This window comes from Sapajus apella, unplaced genomic scaffold (assembly GCF_009761245.1).
Source record: "Sapajus apella isolate SASKATOON/1434 unplaced genomic scaffold, GSC_monkey_1.0 scaffold5, whole genome shotgun sequence".
In the NCBI taxonomy this organism is placed as follows: Eukaryota; Metazoa; Chordata; class Mammalia; order Primates; family Cebidae; genus Sapajus; species Sapajus apella.
The window spans coordinates 25,108,559-25,129,081 of NW_022436945.1; positions in this window are offsets into that span (position 1 = coordinate 25,108,559).

A 20,523-nucleotide genomic window follows, 5' to 3' on the forward strand; every position below is an offset into this window, starting at 1 on the left:
GGTCAGAAGTTCAAAACCAGCCTGGCCGATATGGTGAAACTCTGTCTCTACTAAAAAAAAAAAAAAAAAAAAAAAAAAATATATATATATATATATATTTATATATATGCTGCTCATATCTTCCCCCTTTGTGCATCCTCTTCAAGTCTTTGCTCAAATAATATTTCTTCAGTGAGAGTTTCCTTTGACTAATCTATTGAAAATGTTAATGCCCAACATTCCTAACCTTTCTTATTTATTTGATTTTTTTATGTAACTTACTTATTTTTTCCTGTTAACTACCATCACAATGAAAATGCCACATAGGAGGATTCTATTCACTGATATTAACACAGATACAAAAATCAGCACTAGCACATAGTGGAGCTTAATAATATCTGAATAATAAAGAAATACTTAAGTGATTGGTTGATTGAATAAATTAGTAGCTTTTAGAACATTCAAAGTGCTAAAGTTGATCAGTCGAGGTAGATTAGGCAGACCATGCCAATCAAGGTGCTAAAAATGATTTAAAGGAAAGCCAACATACCCAGTTTCTCAGTCCGAATCTGAGAGATGTGAGGGACCAGCACAGTCCAAACACCTCTAGCAACCAAGAAGGCTCTTCATTTCTCCTGGTGTTCTGTAATGATATCATCTTATTTAGGTTTCTGAATGCATAAAGTTTGTAAAGCAAACAGTCACAGAAAGTGAGGTGTATTCCAAAGGCTGGAATTTTTAGGGACGCACACACTCTTTGCCTTGGATTTCCATTTTAATATTATGGAGAAGTCAGACTGTGTGATCTTCCAGAGCAAAAAAAAGTGGGTAGCCCCAGAAAAAGTCCAGTTTTTATGTCTGTACTACATAAGTGAAGTTAGTTGTCAAAGCTAACTTAATTTTTGTAGTACAGACATAAAAACAATAAAAAATCAACCATGTTTTTATGTGAGATAATTACAGATATGTTTAAAATTTAAAAAGGAAACAACTAGGAAATGAAATGATGTAAAGTATAGCTAGGCATAGGCTGCTGTCTTGAACTATATCACAAGTGTTAGATTGTCTAACACTGTTCTGCTTGTCATTCACGTTTTTCTGTTGATTTTTTAAAAATTCTTTTTCTCTGTTTCCTTCATGTTAGATAATCCTATTGCTCAGTTCTTAAATGAATTGATACTGTCTCAGCTTAATTGGGACAGCTTTATTCTTTCATTACCAACATACTGCTTAACCCATTCAATAGTTTCTATTTTTCAGTTCTAAAATTTCAATTTTATATTTTCTTGTAGTTCCATTTCATAGTGAGACTTCTCATCAATTTAGCCATTATGACCCTCTTTTAAGTCATTGAGTGTATTTACAATAGCTGCTTTATAATTTGTCTACTAATTCTAACACCTGGGTCATATTGGGATCTGTTCCTATTGGCTGCTTTTTTCTTAACTATACACCACATTTGCTCATCCTTCAAATGCCTGGTGACTTTTTATTTACAGTGGACATTATGTGTTTTATTTGACCGGAGCCTAGAAAGTTACCACAAGACAAAAGTATGCCAGATTGCGGGGTCATTTATTCATGCCGGCGACCACAGAGGACTCACGTCTCTCCAACCTGTGGTGGCAACAGGAGGGTGCCACGATTTTTTATACCCGAAAAACCACCTTGGGAGTGGGGGTGAGGGGCGGGGATGGGGATGATAAGGTTTCGGACATTTCAAGGGCTAGGGGATTCTGTGATTCACCTCCTGGGTGGAGACAACGGCGGGGGTCTCCGGACATTCCAAGGTCTAGGGGACTTTTGTCATTCTGTTTGTTACCTCAGTGGTTTACAGAAGTCAGGATATACATTTGTTTACACATCATCTGGGTGGTGATAGAAGTCACAGATTTTAGCAGTTACTGATAAGAAAAGGTAAGCAGCTTTACACAGTTTTGAGGAAGAAACTGACAGCTCTATTCACAGAGGCCAAGGACAGTAGTTATTGTGAGGAGAATGGGGCAGCCATTTCAACTTATTTAAAAACAGTTTTGCATTTTATAAAATAGTTTTGCTCTGGTTCTGGCTCTAGGCCAGCACAATATCACAATGGATAACACATTCTAGAGCACTTGGTTCTGTTATATTGCCGAAGGAAGCTTGATTATTGTCCTGGCAAGCATGTAAATTGCTAAGTGACCACCAGGAATGTATAGACGTTTGATTTTAACATTGGGTAACGCAGATCTGTGGTACCTGAGGTATTCAACAAGTCCATCTGACTTGATAGAAGTCAAAGAGCAAAGTTAGTTTCTACTGCAATAAGCATAGGTGAAGTATTTTTCTAGATCTCTTGCCTTTCCAGCTATCACTTAGAAGTACTATGGAATGAATGTTTGTGTCCTCAAAAAATTCATATGATGACAATAAGAAATTGCCCATCTGCAAGCCAGAAAGAGGGCCCTCAGCAGACCCAATCACACTGGCACCCCAAGCTCTGACTTTGCAACCACCAAAACTAGTAGAAATGAATTTCTGTCGTCACCCCGTCTATGGTGTTGTCATAGCAGCCCAGGCTGACAAAGGCAAGAATTCCAAACACATAAAGTTCACAGTCAAGAAAAATTTGAAGAAAGTTGCTCTACACATTTTAGGGCTCCCTTCTTTCCTGAATTCTCCCTTCAATTGTCAGCCACTCTAACATGCCTAAACTCTCTCTTCTGACATCTCAAGTCAACAAAGCTGGGACAGCCTACCTCTTAGTTTAAGCTGCCAAATGCCACACTGACTGAGAAGTGACTTTCAGGAAATGTCATTAATTTTGTGTCTATAGTTTTCTTCTTTCGAGAGTTGATTCTCTTTTACATTTGCTTGCTTTGGTCATCTCTCAATACCTTTGAAGAGTTCATTTATATTTTGTACAGTGTTTGCAATTGCTCTCTGCAGCAGTATTCATCCAATACCAACTACTTTGTTATTTCTAGAATGTCTTTGTTTATATTTTTAAATACATTACCACCCCCTAGTTCATTTACCAGAGAATTAAGTTAACTCTTTTAGGGGAATTAGCAGAAATCATAGAATTGTGAAGATAGATGTTTGTTTAATAGTATCTTTATTTGTAGCTATTTACCTATACAGTAACTAATTCCAATATTAAGGAGTAGACTTACAATGAATCAGAAATGATTTTTCTTATTTATCAATGCCTTATTAATTACTGAGCATTCACTCTATGTCAGATGCTGTTCCTTGCTAGGGATATACTGGTATTCAAAACAGTCATGGGACGAAACATATTTCATCATCATTTTTCTCTGCATTTACGATGGCTCATTTATCTAATCATTGATTAAATTATGACTTTTATTTTGAAACTAAGTGAGTTAATAAGCTACATGCACACTATTTTACACTATTAATATTTACTCAGATATTAGCCTTAGGCCAGGCACAGTGACTTATGGCTGTAATTCCAGCACGTTGAGAGGCTGTGACGGGAGAACCACATGAGGTCAGGAGTTTGAGACCAGCCTGGCCAACATGATGAAACCCTGTCTCTACTAAAAATGCAAAATATTAGCAAGGTATGATGGTGCACTCATGTAATCCCAGCTACTCAGAGGGCTGAGGCATGAGAATCCCTTGAATCTGGGAGGTATAGGTTGCAGTTAGCCCAGATCACACCACTACTCCCTAACCTGGGTGACAAAGCAAGATACTATCTCTAAAAAAAAAAAGAAAAGATATTAGCCTTTTGTTGTATATTTCTTATCACAGTATTCAGACATGATCTGCTATTTGAGAAGTACAATGATATCAGACATGCCAAAATATATAAATTATATTAGAGTCAACTGAAGCTTTCAATATAGGTAAGAGATTTTTATATAGATTTGTTACAATGCAGTAATTTTCCAGAAAGAATAATAAATGTGCTAGAAAGTTATTTTTCTAGTCGTTATGATAATAATTTTGCATGTAGCTTTTATTCAATGGAGGTGAGTCATCAAAAGCAGTATTTCTTTGGAAAATATCTATAATCTAAAACTCAGAGGAGCAGATGGATTTTCACTTTAATAACCTGCAACTATAAATAGCATCTGGATATTATTATTGAAAATATACACATATACAAATATACACGTATAAAATATACATTCTTTTTAATGATTTAAAATGTTTAAAAGACTAATATGCACAATCCCAAAGCCAGTCTATGTATTATGAGTTTAGAAAATTCTTGTTGTAAGAACCCTTTTTCTCTAAAGCATGCTTCACCAAAACAATTTCCTTTCAGTGTTTTACAAATACCAAATTCTTTCTACAAACAAACGAAGACAGCACTCCCCACTATAATGACGAAATGCTCCATTTAAAACAAAAACAAAACAAAACAAAAAAATAGAACATAAAAGTGTTTATTCATTCCCTCATTAAATTACTAAACTGTGTAATACTCCCTTCAGTGCACTGTAAGACAGAAGTTTTACAATGGGGTTTCCTGAATGGCCTATTTTACTAGCCAAAAGAAGTAAAAATGGGAGGTGTATTTGTCTCCTTGAAAAGGTTATAAAACTATTTTGTAAAAACTTTCCCTTGGGGGCTTTCCGAAAACAACTGGGTCAATTCCCTGTCAAAACACAATAAACGAAACATATAGAAGACCAGACTTTTTGAACCAGCAGCTGGACTACCTACGGCTTTCCTTAACAAGTGGGCCGATTCCACCTGGAAACAGAATGAACACAAGATATAAAAAGATCAAAATTGTTTGAACCAGCAGCTGTTCTACCCACAGCAGTTAATCTTTCCTGGCAATCTGTTAGAGACACACATTCCTCAGGCTAACAGGACTAAGAACCTTTTTGCTGACTGCTGTGCCTCTGGGACATGATCAGAAACAGTACTTTCCACAAGTGTGTGGAATGTGTCAGCTCAACACTTAACAGGGAGAAATAGCAGCTTTCATTTCAATTTGCATGGAAGAAAGCGAACATTGATGGTCAGCCTCACTAAAAAAATACAAACCCATTTATTACTTATGTTCTAATTTCACCAACAGTACACTTGAGATGTTTCAAAGTGTGCTAACAATAATCCTAATATAAAGCCTGTATTTAGAATAGTACAATGTCACCATATAATCTATTGGTTCACTTAAAAATCAATCACTATATATCAAATGACATGTGAGTAAGCTCATTATATCAGCCACAGATCTAAGTGACTTGAAGATATTAACCCACTCAACCTCTTGAAGGAGTAGGAACCATAGAACAAGCAATCCAAGACACTGGAGATGTTAAAAAATTTATTGATGGCTACACATTTCACAAGTGGGCAGACTGGGATTCCAAAACGTGTCTGGGCACAGAGGCTATGTTCCTGTTTTAAAAAATACAATAAAGTAAAATAAAATAAAATATACATTAGATAAATGAAAAACCACTGGAAATATTTTCTTCAAATAATTATAAGCTGAAATATGCATAAATGCTTTAAATTTTTAATTATTTAAAAAGTACAATTCAAATCTTTACATATTGTCTATGGTTATTGCATTTACTTCTTTATTATTTCATGCCAAATATAAAATATATCTATAGTATATTTAAATATTAATGATATGCAATATTTCTCTAACCATATTTAAGCACTTAAGAAATTTTCTGATAATTAAGGAATAATATGAAATATAACAATTTTATCATTATTGCTTTTTGCTTTCCAGTTTCAAGCTGTTATGTGTACATAATATGTACAGCTAATTTAGTGATAGTTTAAATTGTTCTATTTGTGACATAATTTTTAATCAGCTCATTTTATTACAGTCTGGCTCTAAACAGAATTTTGGATAGAAATACATGAGAATATATATTTTTTAACCTTAAAAGACCAAGTAACGTACACAATGAAATCCGATATGAATTTCTTGTTCAATTATACTTAAGCATTTTAATAGAAATTTTAACATGATTGCAGCAGTTTAAAAAGACATATGCAGTTTTCAGAGAAAGGTAGACCCATTCTGACAAAAGTACTTTAATTTTAGACAGGCTTCATAAAATTTTATATCACATATTTCTCATTTTTGTATAAATGAGATAATTATATATAAATAGTTAATAATATCTGCACGAATCATAAGAATGCTCAAACGACAGGAAAACCTGTTGTCTGTTGGGGAATTTTTTATTAGGTCACTTTTCATAAGTCATCATTTTATCTAGTGGGAGTTCCTCTATTCCTGTATAATTTGGAGATCTCAGACTCTGAAAGTAGATAAAGCTAGGCTCAAACTCAAGCTCTAGCAGAGATGAATTGTATAGAGTTGGACACATAGCAAATGCTCTTTCTTATTTGGATTATAAAGATAATAATAAAATTCATATTATATAATCACTATGAGTGCATTTTAAAAGTGATAATACACAAAATATCTTTATATCAGAGACAAATACAATATACTCACCTCAAATACAATATACTCATACCACTGAATATAATATACTCAACTCACTGGGATGACCAGCCATCTCAATTTTCCCAAGGCTATCCTGGCTTTACTGGTAAAAGTCCTGAGTACAAGATAATCAGGACAGCTGGCCACCTTACATCACTCACACAGCATGTATATACATAGATATTTTTTTCATATTTTTGGGAAAATGATTTAAATGTAAAAAAAAATGAAGAGAAAAACTTTGGATAAATGAATACATAAAAAGATGAACCAATTACAATATCTAATGACTTACTTATCCAAAAGGTAACTTTCTAAAAAATTCAACAGAAAATAATATTAAAAGCCAGGGAGAAACAATGTTCCTTAAAAAAAAGAACAGATGCTTCAAATTTCATGAATACATGACATGGGATTTACTCATACAAGAAGCAACCTGCCTCAAAATCTGCCATTATTTCCCAAACAATTCTATCAAGTCTTGTTATTGGCCTTTCACACTCATGTAAGAATAGAAGCAAGAGTATAGCATGAAGAAGTAAAGATATTATCGACAATCACCCTCAAAAATGACTTTCTAGATCTATCTAATGACAATAATTTTTAAAGTGGCATAAAAAGTTTAAACTTTTCATAAAAATTATGAAAATTAAAGATGTAACTGGAGGTGAACTCCACTAATACAGTCTAAATCATGAGCTGGTAGCTAAGAATGTAAAACATGAACAAATTTGAGCAAATATAGTACCATTCATTGAAGGCACAAATAGAGAACAGACAAGTGTTTCCAAGTGAAGAAGTCTAAGAGAATGCTTTAGATCACAGCATAAGGAAATACAGAAGGTTGACAATACGCAGAATTATGTTAACCTTCTTTTTAATATTATTACAAAAGTATTTTATTCATTTATCTAAGAAGTATTTATTATTTATTATTATGTGTGCCTACCATATTCATTTCAAATAAGGTCACATTCTGAGGAAACAGATGTTAGAATTCAATGTATTATTTGGGGGGAACAAAATTGAACCCAGAACAACATGAATGTGGCACTGGAGTGGAAGATCAGAAATTACTGGGAAATTATTGCTGTAATGCAGAGTCTAAATTAGTGTTTTGTTCCAAGACTTTAGCAGTGAAGATTGAAAGAAGAAATAGTGACAGAGAATGGACCAGGTGCAGTTATGAATTAAATGTGGAGGATGAGTAAAGAAAGATTCAATTATAATTTTGTTATTTTTATATTAACAACTAAATAAATAAATTGTGGCATTAACTGAAATGGGAAATATTGACAAAACAACAAAGAACAAATTTTATAAAACAAAGTGTGTTTGCATGAGTGTGTGTGTGTGAATGTGTGTGTGTGTGTGTTAGGTTGGATATACATATCAGATCCTCAAGTCTATAGAAGGTAGTTGACATACCAGGCTAAAGCTCAGGGGAGAATTATATAAGTGGGTGTTTCAGTTATACATTGATGGTATCTGTCACCATGGAACTGTATGAGAAGCCACAAGAAAGAAGCCCAAGATTGAGCTGTAGGCTCTTTGACAATGTAAAAAGAGAGCTTAGAATGATTTCTGAGACATGTTATGAAAAACGGAGTTCTTCAGCAGTATAGCTGCTAAAAAGAGATAAAAATCAAAATAGAATGATGATGCTAGGTTTCTATGAGATAATGCTGTGTGTGTGTGTGTGTGTGTGTGTGTGTGCACACGCATGTGTGTCAAGGAAGTTTATCTTGAGGATTCTTTCCAATATTAAAGTTATTTTCTACAGAGAAATAAGCATACACTCAGTATTCAATGCTAGTTATAAACAAAAGTCTATGCAAGTAGCTATTGTCTTTGTTGGTAATTGAGGTGGCAGGGGTTAAACAGAACTTTCTGTAATCCATTCACTTCCTTTACTAGCAGGTGGGGGGCACTGAGGTAAAATCATATGGCATAGTCTACTCTCCTGTAGCATAGACTAAAAACTGTCCTTCCTGGTAGTAGGCAAATGGTATTTGCTAGGAAGAAAATTTTCATTTATGGACGATGCATTCACTTTTGGTAAGCAAAGTCAGAATCCATGGATTTATGGAAAATGTTATACACACTGATGTATAATTTAGAATAGTTTCACAAATTACATGCTCCAAGCTGTGTCAGGTAGTATTTCACATTCTTCACTTGGAAACTCACCTATGCACTCTCTGGGTCAGAGGGTCACCTATGCCCTCTTTGAGTCAGAGAGTACATAACTAACGTAGCAAAAGAAACATCTGATCAACCACTCCGGTACGTCTGTCTTCTGCCTGGGTTCACTGTACCTCTTGACAACTTGAATATTTGATATTGTTAGCAAAGTTTGTTACGGGATAACGGCTCTTATTCGTGTGAACCTGGTTTGACAAATGTGCCATTTTTATTAGATATGTAATTACTCTCATGCCTCTTCTACCTTCTACAAGAAGACTACTTTAGGGCATTGCTTCTCAAAGGCTTTTGAGTAGAAATACTAGAGATCCTGACTTATCACCACACCCTCTACTGCTACTTTGGGCCAGAAAAACAAGGGTTATCAAATAATGAGTTTTGACTTTTGAGATCATGACACTTGAAGAAGAGTTTCAACTCTATTTCCATGCTATTCTGTATTATTTATTAGTGTAGATGATCTGCAATATATACAGGAAAAAAAAATCCAGGTAGAAAACAATAAAACTGTAAAACTGTCAGTGTTTGAAAAGTAAAATGTCAGAGGCCAGGCATGGTGGCTCTTGCCTGTAATTCCACTTGGGAAGTTGAGTCAGGAAGATCTCTTGAGCCCAGGAGTTTAAGACTCAACCAGCCTGGGCAACATAGCAGATTCTGTCTCTACAAAAATTTAAGTTAAATTAAAATGTCAAAAAGTGAAACTTCAGTTATTGGGAAAATTTTAATGTTTTACAATATATAGTTGCTGGAGTTCCAAGTAGATTAAGATTTTATTTTCTATACATTAGAGACAAATTCTAAGAGAGAACACTGTATATCAATTATATGAACATTATTATTTAAAATATTCAATATAGGATGTTGACGTTTTCAAGTTACAAGCATTAATTTTAACCAATGTATTTATTTATTTCAAAAGCCCTTCCTCCTTTTTATCTTCTTCAACCTTAACATCCCTCACTTCCATTTCAACCATCAAGGGCTATCTGGAAAAGATGGCCTCAACAGAGCATGAAAGAACAAAAGGTGAATTATTACATTTTGAATATAGGAAAAAAAAAAAAAAAAAAAAAAAAAAAACCTTTGTTGATTTCACCCATAACTCAAGTATTATTTTAACTTAAGTCAACATTATAGTAACAAAAAGAATATAGTCACTTTAGAGTTTTCAAAATCACACCGGATTTTACCTCTGCAATTCTATTCCATGCGATGAAATAAGATTAGGGGTCTGTACTTGGTCACCTATTGACATCTGCTGAGGTCCAGCATATGCCAAAACTGCACGATTCCTGGCTTTTTCCTTCTCTCTGCTGAAATTCCACAAAAATCTCATCTCAACTCTGCTGGTACAGTCCAAATCGGTCACGGCTTTTGTAGTCTCTTATCACTGCTGAAAGACTTCTGAGTGCTTGCCTCTGACTTGACAAATTGGTGTGCCCTCTCCAAGGCCACTGGGCCAGTGGCTGCTCTTCCCATTGATTCCACAGGAAAGACAGCAAGGTTCTCACTCCATGCCACTGCCCCCTGCCAAAGTCAATTTTCTTCTACTATTGCTACAGCATGTCAGCTAAGGATGCTTCTGCTGAGCTCCTCTCTATCAGGATTCTATGAAGGAATTAGAATAGACATCATCTGTACACTCACATGCTACTATAATATACACTGTATTACATTCTGCACCTCAGAACTCAGATCAAAGTGCCCTCCCAGAGATTTCCAGCAATTTTAGATTCTGTTTTCCGGTTCCCTTAGGTCACTTCCAGACCAGTCACGAAATCCTTACTAAGTCTACAGTAGAAAATGTGGCCCATAAGTTAGCAAACATTCTTACTATATCTGGTGTTTGTTTTAAAATAACTTTACATCTTAGATTGTAGCTACCATACTCTAGAAAATAAAAAAAAAATTCTTTTTTTGCAAACAGCAGTGATTTTTAGAAGTTTTGAAAGATTATTTTAGAATCAAAAATTGACCATTGGCTTCCTTATGCTTTGGTATTCTGTTGCAAGGAAGAAATACTGGAATTACTAAATACATTCATGTAAGCCAAGCAAATTCCTTGTTACAGGACTGATACTGAAAATTAACAAATATATATATATTTTGAGTCTTTTCAACTCCCTACCTAAAAGAAGTAGAAAAAATAAAATGCAAATGAAAAACTCACGGATAACTCCTGAAACTAAACTAGTTGATAAGGTATCTTCATGAACTTGAAATACAATACGCAATAAAAAAAAATGCCTTCATGGTGTCAGCATATGTTCAGGAGAAAGCAAAAGGTAGCAAGTTAGATGACAGACCCGAGAAACAGGAGGTCCAAAATAATCTAGATATACACCTTGGAAAGCATGTTGAGACAACTTCAGAACAACAGCTGAAATGGGTAGGGGTTTTGCTCAGTTGATAGAAGGGTGAGTACAGGAAGTTCCTGGTAGGATCTGTAGGGGGCTAGAGTAGTCATTTATGAACATGTGAAACTCATCATTCAGAACTCCTTTTCAGGATGGTGCCCATATTAAGGAGAGAATGCTAAGAGTGGAATGAAAATTTAATAGGAAAATGATAATAGAAAGTGAAAGTTCACATAAAAGTGGGAGAAGTAAAAGAACCAGGAAATATTAAAAATCAAGTCACCAGGCATTTGGTCACCCACTACACAAAAACCAGAAGAGAAGGTCTACCAAGATAGAAAAGGTAACCTGAACCATGTAGTCTTCTAAAAGCTTAAGAAAACCAAATTGATCAATAGAAAAGTATCAAAATAGTTAAGCTGAATTATGTCCACACACCTTTCATATGCTGAAGTCCTAACCCCCAGAATGTGATCTTATTTGGAGACAGGATTTTTATGAGTTAATCAATGATGGAAGGTAAGTCATTAGGTAAGCCCTAATTCAGCATGACTAGTTTCCTAATTAAAAGAAAATTTGAAGATAGATACACAGACAGGAAAAATTATATGTGAAGATTTTGAGTTGTTACACCACAAGCAAAGGAATTATGAGAATCTAGGAGAGAAGCCTGGAAAAGATCTTTGCCTCACAGATCTCAGACAGAACAAATCCTACCAACACCTTGATTTCAAATTTATAAACTCAAGAACTGTGAGTCAACAAACTTCTATTTTTTTTTTCATTCTTTTTTTTTTCCCCATTTATTTATTTTATTGCATTTTACGTTTTGGGGTACATGTGAAGAACATGCAAAATTGTTGCATAGGAACACACGTGGCAGTGTGATTTGCTGCCTTCCTCCCCATCACCTACATCTGGCATTTCTCCCCTTGCTATCTCTCCCCAGCTTCCAACCCCCCACCGTCCCTCCCCTATTTCCCCCCAACTGACCCCAGTGTGTAGTGCTCCCCTCCCTGTGTCCATGTGTTCTCATTGTTCAACACCCGCCTATGAGTGAGAACATGCAGTGTTTGATCTTCTGGTCTTCTGTCAGTTTGCTGAGAATGATGGTTTCCAGGTTCATCCATGTCCCTACAAAGGACCCAAACTCATCGTTTTTGATGGCTGCATAATATTCCATGGTGTATATGTGCCACATTTTCCCTATCCAGTCTATCGTCGATGGGCATTTGGGTTGGTTCCAGGTCTTTGCTATTGTAAACAGTGCTGCAATGAACATTCGTGTACACATGTCCTTATACTAGAACGATTTGTAATCCTTTGGATATATACCCAGTAATGGGATTGCTGGGTCAAATGGAATTTCTATTTCTAGGTCCCTGAGGAATCGCCACACTGTCTTCCACAATGGTTGAACTAATTTACACTCCCACCAACAGTGCAAAAGTGTTCCTATTTCTCCACATCCTCTCCAGCATCTGTTGTCTCCAGATTTTTTAATGATCGCCATTCTAACCGGCGTGAGATGGTATCTCAGTGTAGTTTTGATTTGCATTTCTCTGATGACCAGTGATGATGAGCATTTTTTCATATGTTTGTTGGCCTCACGTATGTCTTCTTTTGAGAAGTGTCTGTTCATATCCTTTGCCCACTTTTGAATGGGCTTGTTAGTTTTTTTCTTGTAAATCTGCTTTAGTTCTTTGTAAATTATGGATATCAGCCCTTTGTCAGATGGGTAAACTGCAAAAATTTTTTCCCAATCTGTTGGTTGCCGATTCACTCTAATGATTGTTTCTTTTGCTGTGCAGAAGCTGTGGAGTTTGATTAGGTCCCATTTGTCTATTTTGGCTTTTGTTGTCAATGCTTTTGGCGTTTTGGTCATGAAGTCCTTGCCTACACCTACGTCCTGAATGGTTTTGCCTAGATTTTCTTCTAGGGTTTTTATGGTGTTAGGTCTTATGTTTAAGTCTTTAATCCATCTGGAGTTAATTTTAGTGTAAGGTGTCAGGAAGGGGTCCAGTTTCTGCTTTCTGCACATGGCTAGCCAGCTTTCCCAACACCATTTATTGAACAGGGAATCCTTTCCCCATTGCTTGTTTTTGTCTGGTTTGTCAAAGATCAGATGGTTGTAGAAAGGTTGTGTTGCCTCCGAGACCTCTGTTCTGTTCCATTGGTCTATATCTCTGTTTTGGTACCAGTACCATGCTGTTTTGATTACTGTAGCCTTGTAGTATAGTTTGAAGTCTGGTAGTGTGATGCCCCCCGCTTTGTTCTTTTTGCTTAGAATTGACTTGGCTATGCGGGCTCCCTTTTGGTTCCATATGAAGTTTAAGGTGGTTTTTTCCAGTTCTGCAAAGAAGGTCATTGGTAGCTTGATGGGGATAGCATTGAATCTGTAAATTACTTTGGGCAGTATGGCCATTTTCACGATATTGATTCTTCTTAACCATGAACATGGGATGTTTCTCCATCTGTTTGTGTCCTCTCTTATTTCGTTGAGCAGTGGCTTGTAGTTCTCCTTGAAGAGGTCCTTTACATTCCTTGTTAGTTGTATTCCTAGGTATTTTATTCTCTTTGTGGCAATTGTGAATGGAAGTTTGTTCTTGATTTGGCTCTCTTTAAGTCTGTTACTGGTGTATAGGATTATTTAAACCACTTAGTCTGTGGTATTTGCATTAATAGCCCCAGCAAACTAATACAAAGATCAAACTCCATATAAAGTTAACGTTAGGGAAAACAAAACACACAAACAAAAAGGGCAGAATAACATCCCTACAATGAAAACATATCCATTGAACAACTGAAAAACATGTTCATAAAACTAATGAAAACTGTATGTTTTAAAATTACTTAATAACCTAAGACAATTATATGACACGAAATAATCAGATGGAACAAAATTTAAAAGACTCAGGTATCAGATGCCAAATCTTTTCTTTCTTCTTTCTTTCTTTCTTCCTTCCTTCCTTCCTTCCTTCCTTTCTTCCTTTCTTTCTTTCTTTTCTCTTTCTTTATCTCTCTTTCTCTTTCTTTCTCTCTCTCTTTCTTTCTTTCTTTCTTTATTTCTTTCCTTCTCTTTTCATCTTTCTTTCTTTCTTTCTTTTTTTTTTTTTGAGACAGATATTCTCTCTTGTTGCCCAAGCTGGAGGGCAATAGTGCAATCTTGGCAACATCTGCCTCCTGGGTTAAAGCAATTCTCCTGCCTCACCCTCCCGAGTAGCTGGGATTGCGGGCACGCACCACCATGCCAGCTAATTTTATATTTTTAGTAGAGACAGGTTTTCTCCATGCTGGTCAGGCTGATCTCAAACTCCCCACCTCTGGTGATCTGTCCACTTCAGCCTCACAAAGCACTGGGATTACAGGTGTGAGCCACCTCGCCTGGCCAAAATGTCAGATCTTAAAAGAAATAAATTATAAAAAGAGAAAAATGGTATAAATAAAAACTTGATGAATAAAAGGCTAAAAATTGGATAAAATTGTTCAGTATCAAAGATAAGTAAAGATTTTTCAAATGCAACACTGTAGGCTAAAAAGAAAATGTAGTAACATTTTAATATAATTCAAGGGGAAAAGTGTGAGCCAAGGATTTTTTAACCAGCAACACTGACTTTCAAGCAGAGAGGTCACTATGTTTTACTGTGTGCAAGAACTCAAGAGATTATGCCAGTGATCCCTTCTTGGAGACTTCCCTAAAGAATGGCACTGAACATTAAAATTATGAACATTTGTAGCATTGAGGCTAAATGAAGGTTTTTTTAAAAAAAAAATACAAACTCAGATGGTAGATACACCAAGTCTCTAAGACTAACAGGGAGAAATGGAGAGATCAAATACTAAATTTTCTTACTTGTTCTCAGTGATTATATTGAAAGTAGTAGTATTTGTAATGCTATTCTAAGAGTGCTGTGTGCATAATGTGGGAAAAATTAAATAAGCATTAAATAAATTAATTTAATAAAATTAAATTATTAAATTTATGTCAATATTTAAGATTAATAAAATATAAGAAAATATTTTAATTCCCTCATCTAAAATGTCCACAGAATGATAATTTTTAGTGTGGAAAAATACATAGAAATTTAATACAAATTGTTAAATTTTAAAACCTAGCCCTCAATATAAATTGGAGGTTATTAGTATAACTTATTGAAGAGGCCTAGAAACAATGACTGACTTGTAAGCCAGGGGAACTTCTACTGCTTGATTGTAGCTTGAAGTACCATTGTGTGGCACAAATGAGAAACTTCTGGGGTGGGTAGCAAACTTGTATTTCTTTATCCAGATAAAAATAAATTATAAGTGGGTTAGCCTTATAATAACTCATTAAGCGAAACATTTGTTTATTATGGCTTATACATATATATGCTTTATTTTACAACAAAATATTAAAAAATAATATTGGGTTACATAGTCAATGGTGAACCTCTGTATTTTTTGCTTAATTTATTGGACAGGCTATCTCCATTATTACCACAACTCTGTTAAGATTTCTGCTTAGTTAGAAATAACTAACTAAAGAGATAATTATGGATGAATTAGAAAGTAGAGAGGTTAAGAAACAGAATAGCAGGTAGAACATACCATGCCTGAGTGCATTCACATTAGGGAGTAGAAACCCACTGTATGAGCCAGCAAGCTGACCAACCTAGGTAATATTTTCTGACAACTTCTTTGGGATAGGGATAATGAAGAAACATTACATTTTCTTAGCTATTTAAAGCTGTTAGAAGTTATCAAAAATGTTCTATCTAAATCCACTAAGACATTAATATCTTTCTAGAGCCACAACTAGTTCGAGAGATGAGAGTAGATACATGGAGCTTTCAGAGAGCAATTTAATTAAACATGTACAGAACACTGTACCATCCTGTACTGTGAGTAACTCTCACTAACACATCTTAATAAGCTTCCCCAAATAGGAAGGCATCTGTTCATATTCTCTTTACTTAAGAAGGTAACTAATGAGTCTAACTCCCTTTAGGATCCCAGAAAAGTTTGTCTTCTCCACATCCAGATTTCTTGAGGCATATAGTTTAAACATTTTTTCCCCCACTTAGTGGCATCTGAGAAAACTTGCTCTAACCCTTTGCTCCTCTTCAGAATAAAAGACAAAAGGGAGAAAGACAAGTGAGGTATCACATATAGCCACTACAAAATTGAATGAATTTGGCCAGATGTAGTGGTGACTCATGTCTGTAATCCCACAATGTTGGGAGGCTGAAGTGGGGGAATCACTTGAGGTCAGGAGTTTGAGGTCAACCTGGCCAACATGGTGAAACCACATCTCTACTGAAATAGAAAAACAGCCGGGCATTATGGCACGTGGCTGTAATCCCAGCTACTGTGGAGGCTGAGGCATAAGAATTGCTTGAACCTGGGAGATGGAGGTTGTAGTGAGCTGAGATCTGCACTCCAGCCACTCCAGCCTGGGCAACATAGCAAGGCTCAGCCAAATAAATAATAAATAATTAAAATAAATAATATTGAATAAATCCAAGCCTAAATGAATGAATGACAGTATATGTGGATGAATGAAAATCATACTTGCTTGGGAGGCCAAGGCAAGCGGATCACGAGGTCAGGAGTTCGAGACCAGCCTGGCCAACATGGTGAAACCGTGAAACCCTGTCTCTACTAAAAATACAAAAATCAGATGGGCATGATGGTGGGCACCTGTAATCCCAGCTACTTGAGAGGCTGAGGCAGGAGAATAATTTGAACCTGGGGGACGGAGGTTGCAGTGAGCGGAGATCACTGCACTCCAGCCTGGGCAACAGGGCAAGGCTCTGGTCAAAAAAAAAAAAAAAAAAAAGAAAGAAAGAAAAGAAAGTCAGACTTGGGAAAATGTGTTATTTTTGCTAGTTTAATTATAAAATGGATGCTGAAGCACTAGGAACTGGTCTAAATATTTTATTTCATTTAATATACACGGCATTGTTTCAAAAAGACCATGTTTCTGTTTCTTCGAATATACAAAATTGTGGCACAGAGAAGTTACATAGCTTTCACAAGATCACCTGGTTTATGAAGTAAATTATGGATTTAAAGTCAGGTTGCCTGGCTTAACACTCTCCCCATATCATACACTGGCTGCTGAGTCAGCTATTCTCTTTGTAACTTTGATCTTTCCACTACCCCCAGAAATATGCAACCTATGTATTGTTTATTACACTGTTGTTGTTGTTGTTACTGTGTTTCTTCAACTTTTGTCTTTGATAATAATCAAGCTGGAATGCTTCTTTTTCCGTGTGTAAATACCTCAATGGATTTAGCTCCTTTTATATTTCTGGCTTTTTTCTCATTTCTTTGATAGGTCAATTTGGGGTGAATAAACAGGTATACTAAGCTCTGACATGCCTCCCTATAAAAACCAGTTCCCACCATCACAATACTCTATCTGATAAAGTACACAGTGGCAAGTGGCTTCCTCTATGGGCACGGGGTAAGCTGCAATTTTGTGCAAAAAAAAAAAATGCCTTAGCACCCCAAAGTCTAGTTCAAAGGCAAAAATCTTTGGGGGGGGGGCATAGCTGACATCTCGTGGAGCAAATTCTTTAAAAGTGGTATGTAGAATTTTCTATTCAATCACCTAACTGCTACAACCAAGACAAAAAAGAATCTTGGAGCCTCAGTGCACTTCATACTTTAACATTAGCCAGTCATGTCAGTTTCTGGGAACTTTGTCCAAAGGTGACTTTTTTAAAAACAGAATGGATTGCAGGCATAGGTGTAAACAGTTTCAAGCAAACGATGTTTGAGCCACCCCACGATTAAATATAAACTGAGACTGAAACCAAATCTAGAGACTTCTTCGGTCTCAACAGACAGGGAAAGGACACGGATACACAAACAGAAGCAAACAAGTGCTGTAGGCTTGCTGGAATTGGCAATCAAAAACAAAAGATGTTCACTTAAATTTGAATGCTAAATAAGCAATGAATAATATTTAAGGATATGTGAGTCCCTAATATTGGCAACTTCACAGTGCACTACGTAGCTTCAGAGACTTCAGCAAAGATGAAGGCTTTAGCTGATGCAAAAGGACTTTAGGACTCCAGATGTTATATGTTGAACTTAAAGCACCTATTTGCGCAGCAAATGTGAGCATCTGGCAACAGACTTGAATAGATTCATAGGCTTAGTAAACAGATTCATCAAAGGCAAAGGTTTCACTATACGTAGAAGAGAGTTATCTCATTTAGAAGCCTTTGAGACATTATAGGATAGAATTATATTTTCGGAATTAAACTGTGAGGAGTTGGTCCATCTGCCATCTGCAATGCAAAGCCCTACAGAGGATCACTGAGGATTTAACACCTCAAGACTCACTATCTTAAATTCAATTAGCATTCTTGTCCAAACAGGCAACTGCGGAAGAGCTTATTGAGCTTGAATTCCTGTGACTTGAACACAGGCTCAAGAGGCACCCAGTGCCACAAGGACCAGGTCTGGCTCTAGAGGGATTAATTACATAAGAAGAAGATCCTCCCTAAGGAGGCAGGTTGGCAGGTTTCTCAGGCCTAGATGACAAGATTTAGCAGAAAACCTACAGCACAGGACCCTCGAATGCCTTTTATAGATAAAAAAAAAAGGCTTTTTTTTTTTGATATTTTGAGCCTACATACAATTTATTATTGGTAGAGGAAGACGGAGAAGATTGAAAATAACGAGTACGAAAGAAAACTACTAGAAGTACAGTCACCAAAACTTGTGAACTTTGTGACAAATGTCTCAGTTTTTACACTGAGAGACATGTGGATTTTCACCTGCTAAGAATATAGAGAGCCAAAATAAGGTTAGGTTTGCAGGTCATAAATTTCAAGCAACTGGCAAAGGCCAACTAGCATTTTAATAAGGTTTAAAAAAAAGTTTCCTCCATTTTTTTATCCTTAATTTAGGTACCGCTGACTTTGTACCATTGTGTGTGTGTATGTGTATGTGCATGCATGTGCACACACATGTTTAAAAATTACAACTATAGCTTTGGGAAAATAGTCATATAACTGTGTTTGGTATTTTTAGCCTGGGAGCTTAGAATGTGTGTGTGTGTGTGTGTGTGTGTGTGTGTGTGTGTGTGTGTGTTTCTAATTTGGGAAGCATGGACCCAGTGCTTAGATATTCTTGCACATATTAATTCTTTATATTCTTTTAAAATAAAAAATTATTTGATGCTGAACTAATGCAATTTTTGAGACCCTGAAATTACCAAACGCATTGCAATGGAAGACAACTCAGAAAATAAATTTTAAAAAATTCTCAACCCCACCATGCATTGATAACACTCTTGTTCAATTTGTCCAAAATAAAAAATACAATAAGAAGTAGAGACAATAGACCCTGGGAAAAAAAATTGACTTAATGATTTTAGACTATTGACCTTTTACTAAAGGCCATAGAATTTGACTTTAAAATTTAATTCTTTTAAACTTTGTTTCTGGGTTTAATATTTCAAGAGAATTCAAATCTTTAACATTCTATTTATCTGTGAAATGCAATAACAGGGTAACATTTTATTAAAGTTTTGGGAATCTCAATATGGCTGAAATTCTATTACTGGAGTAATGAGTATTTTGATATTAGAGTTTCTTTATACTATTTCATTTCATTAGAGAACATCTAATAGATTACAATGGACATTCTGACTGAACAAAACTTGTGATAGGAAACAGAATAAAAAAACAAACTTCCAGCCTTGGGAATAGAGTAATCCTGAAAGAAACAACTAAAAGACAAATCTGAACCATTTCAGAGCTTTCCTCGTGTATAAACTTAATGTAGTCTGCTGCTAAGGAAGCTGTCTAAGGAAGATACCTAAAAGAACAATCATTGGCCCTTTGAGAGTGGCCTCATGTGGTTGAAGCTGTATCATTCTAATAGGTGGTAACTATAGCTACAGCAAGACTGGCCAATTATTGACTTATAGTTAAGTCCAGTAGGTTAAAAGTAAAAAATAAAAGCTAGAAATGGCTCTGCCATCTCCCTTTGCTTCTTGACCTTCCTGGGAAGCGATGTAGCCCAGGAGCAGGAAGCATAAAACAAATTGGTACTCAATATCCACTGTACATCCTAGCATTTCTTCCTCTAATGCAGTGACCTAGATAAAAAAATCACCTTCCCTAGATATTTTGTCTTCATTAATATGAAAGTTAAAATTGAACTCCTTCACTAATGATTTTTATTGCAGCTCCCAAGTATCTCAGAACCTCAAAGAGATAAGTACTATTTCTTGAACTTCATCACAACTTGCTACATTGAAAGGAAATATAGACTGACTGTAGAAAATTTGGAAACTACAAGAAAACAAAATGTATTATTTTAATTTGAGTTGCTCGTCGTTTTCTTACTACTAGGATGTCTTTAATATGTATGGACAGCAATCTTTGGCAAAAAATGATTAGCGTTATATCAAATTGGTGACACCCCTTATTCCCATTCATCCTTCATATCATTTTAAGACTGAACTTTCTAAAACTTCAGTTTGGTTATATGAATCCTATGCTTGGAAGCATTCATTTCAGATAAAGTTAC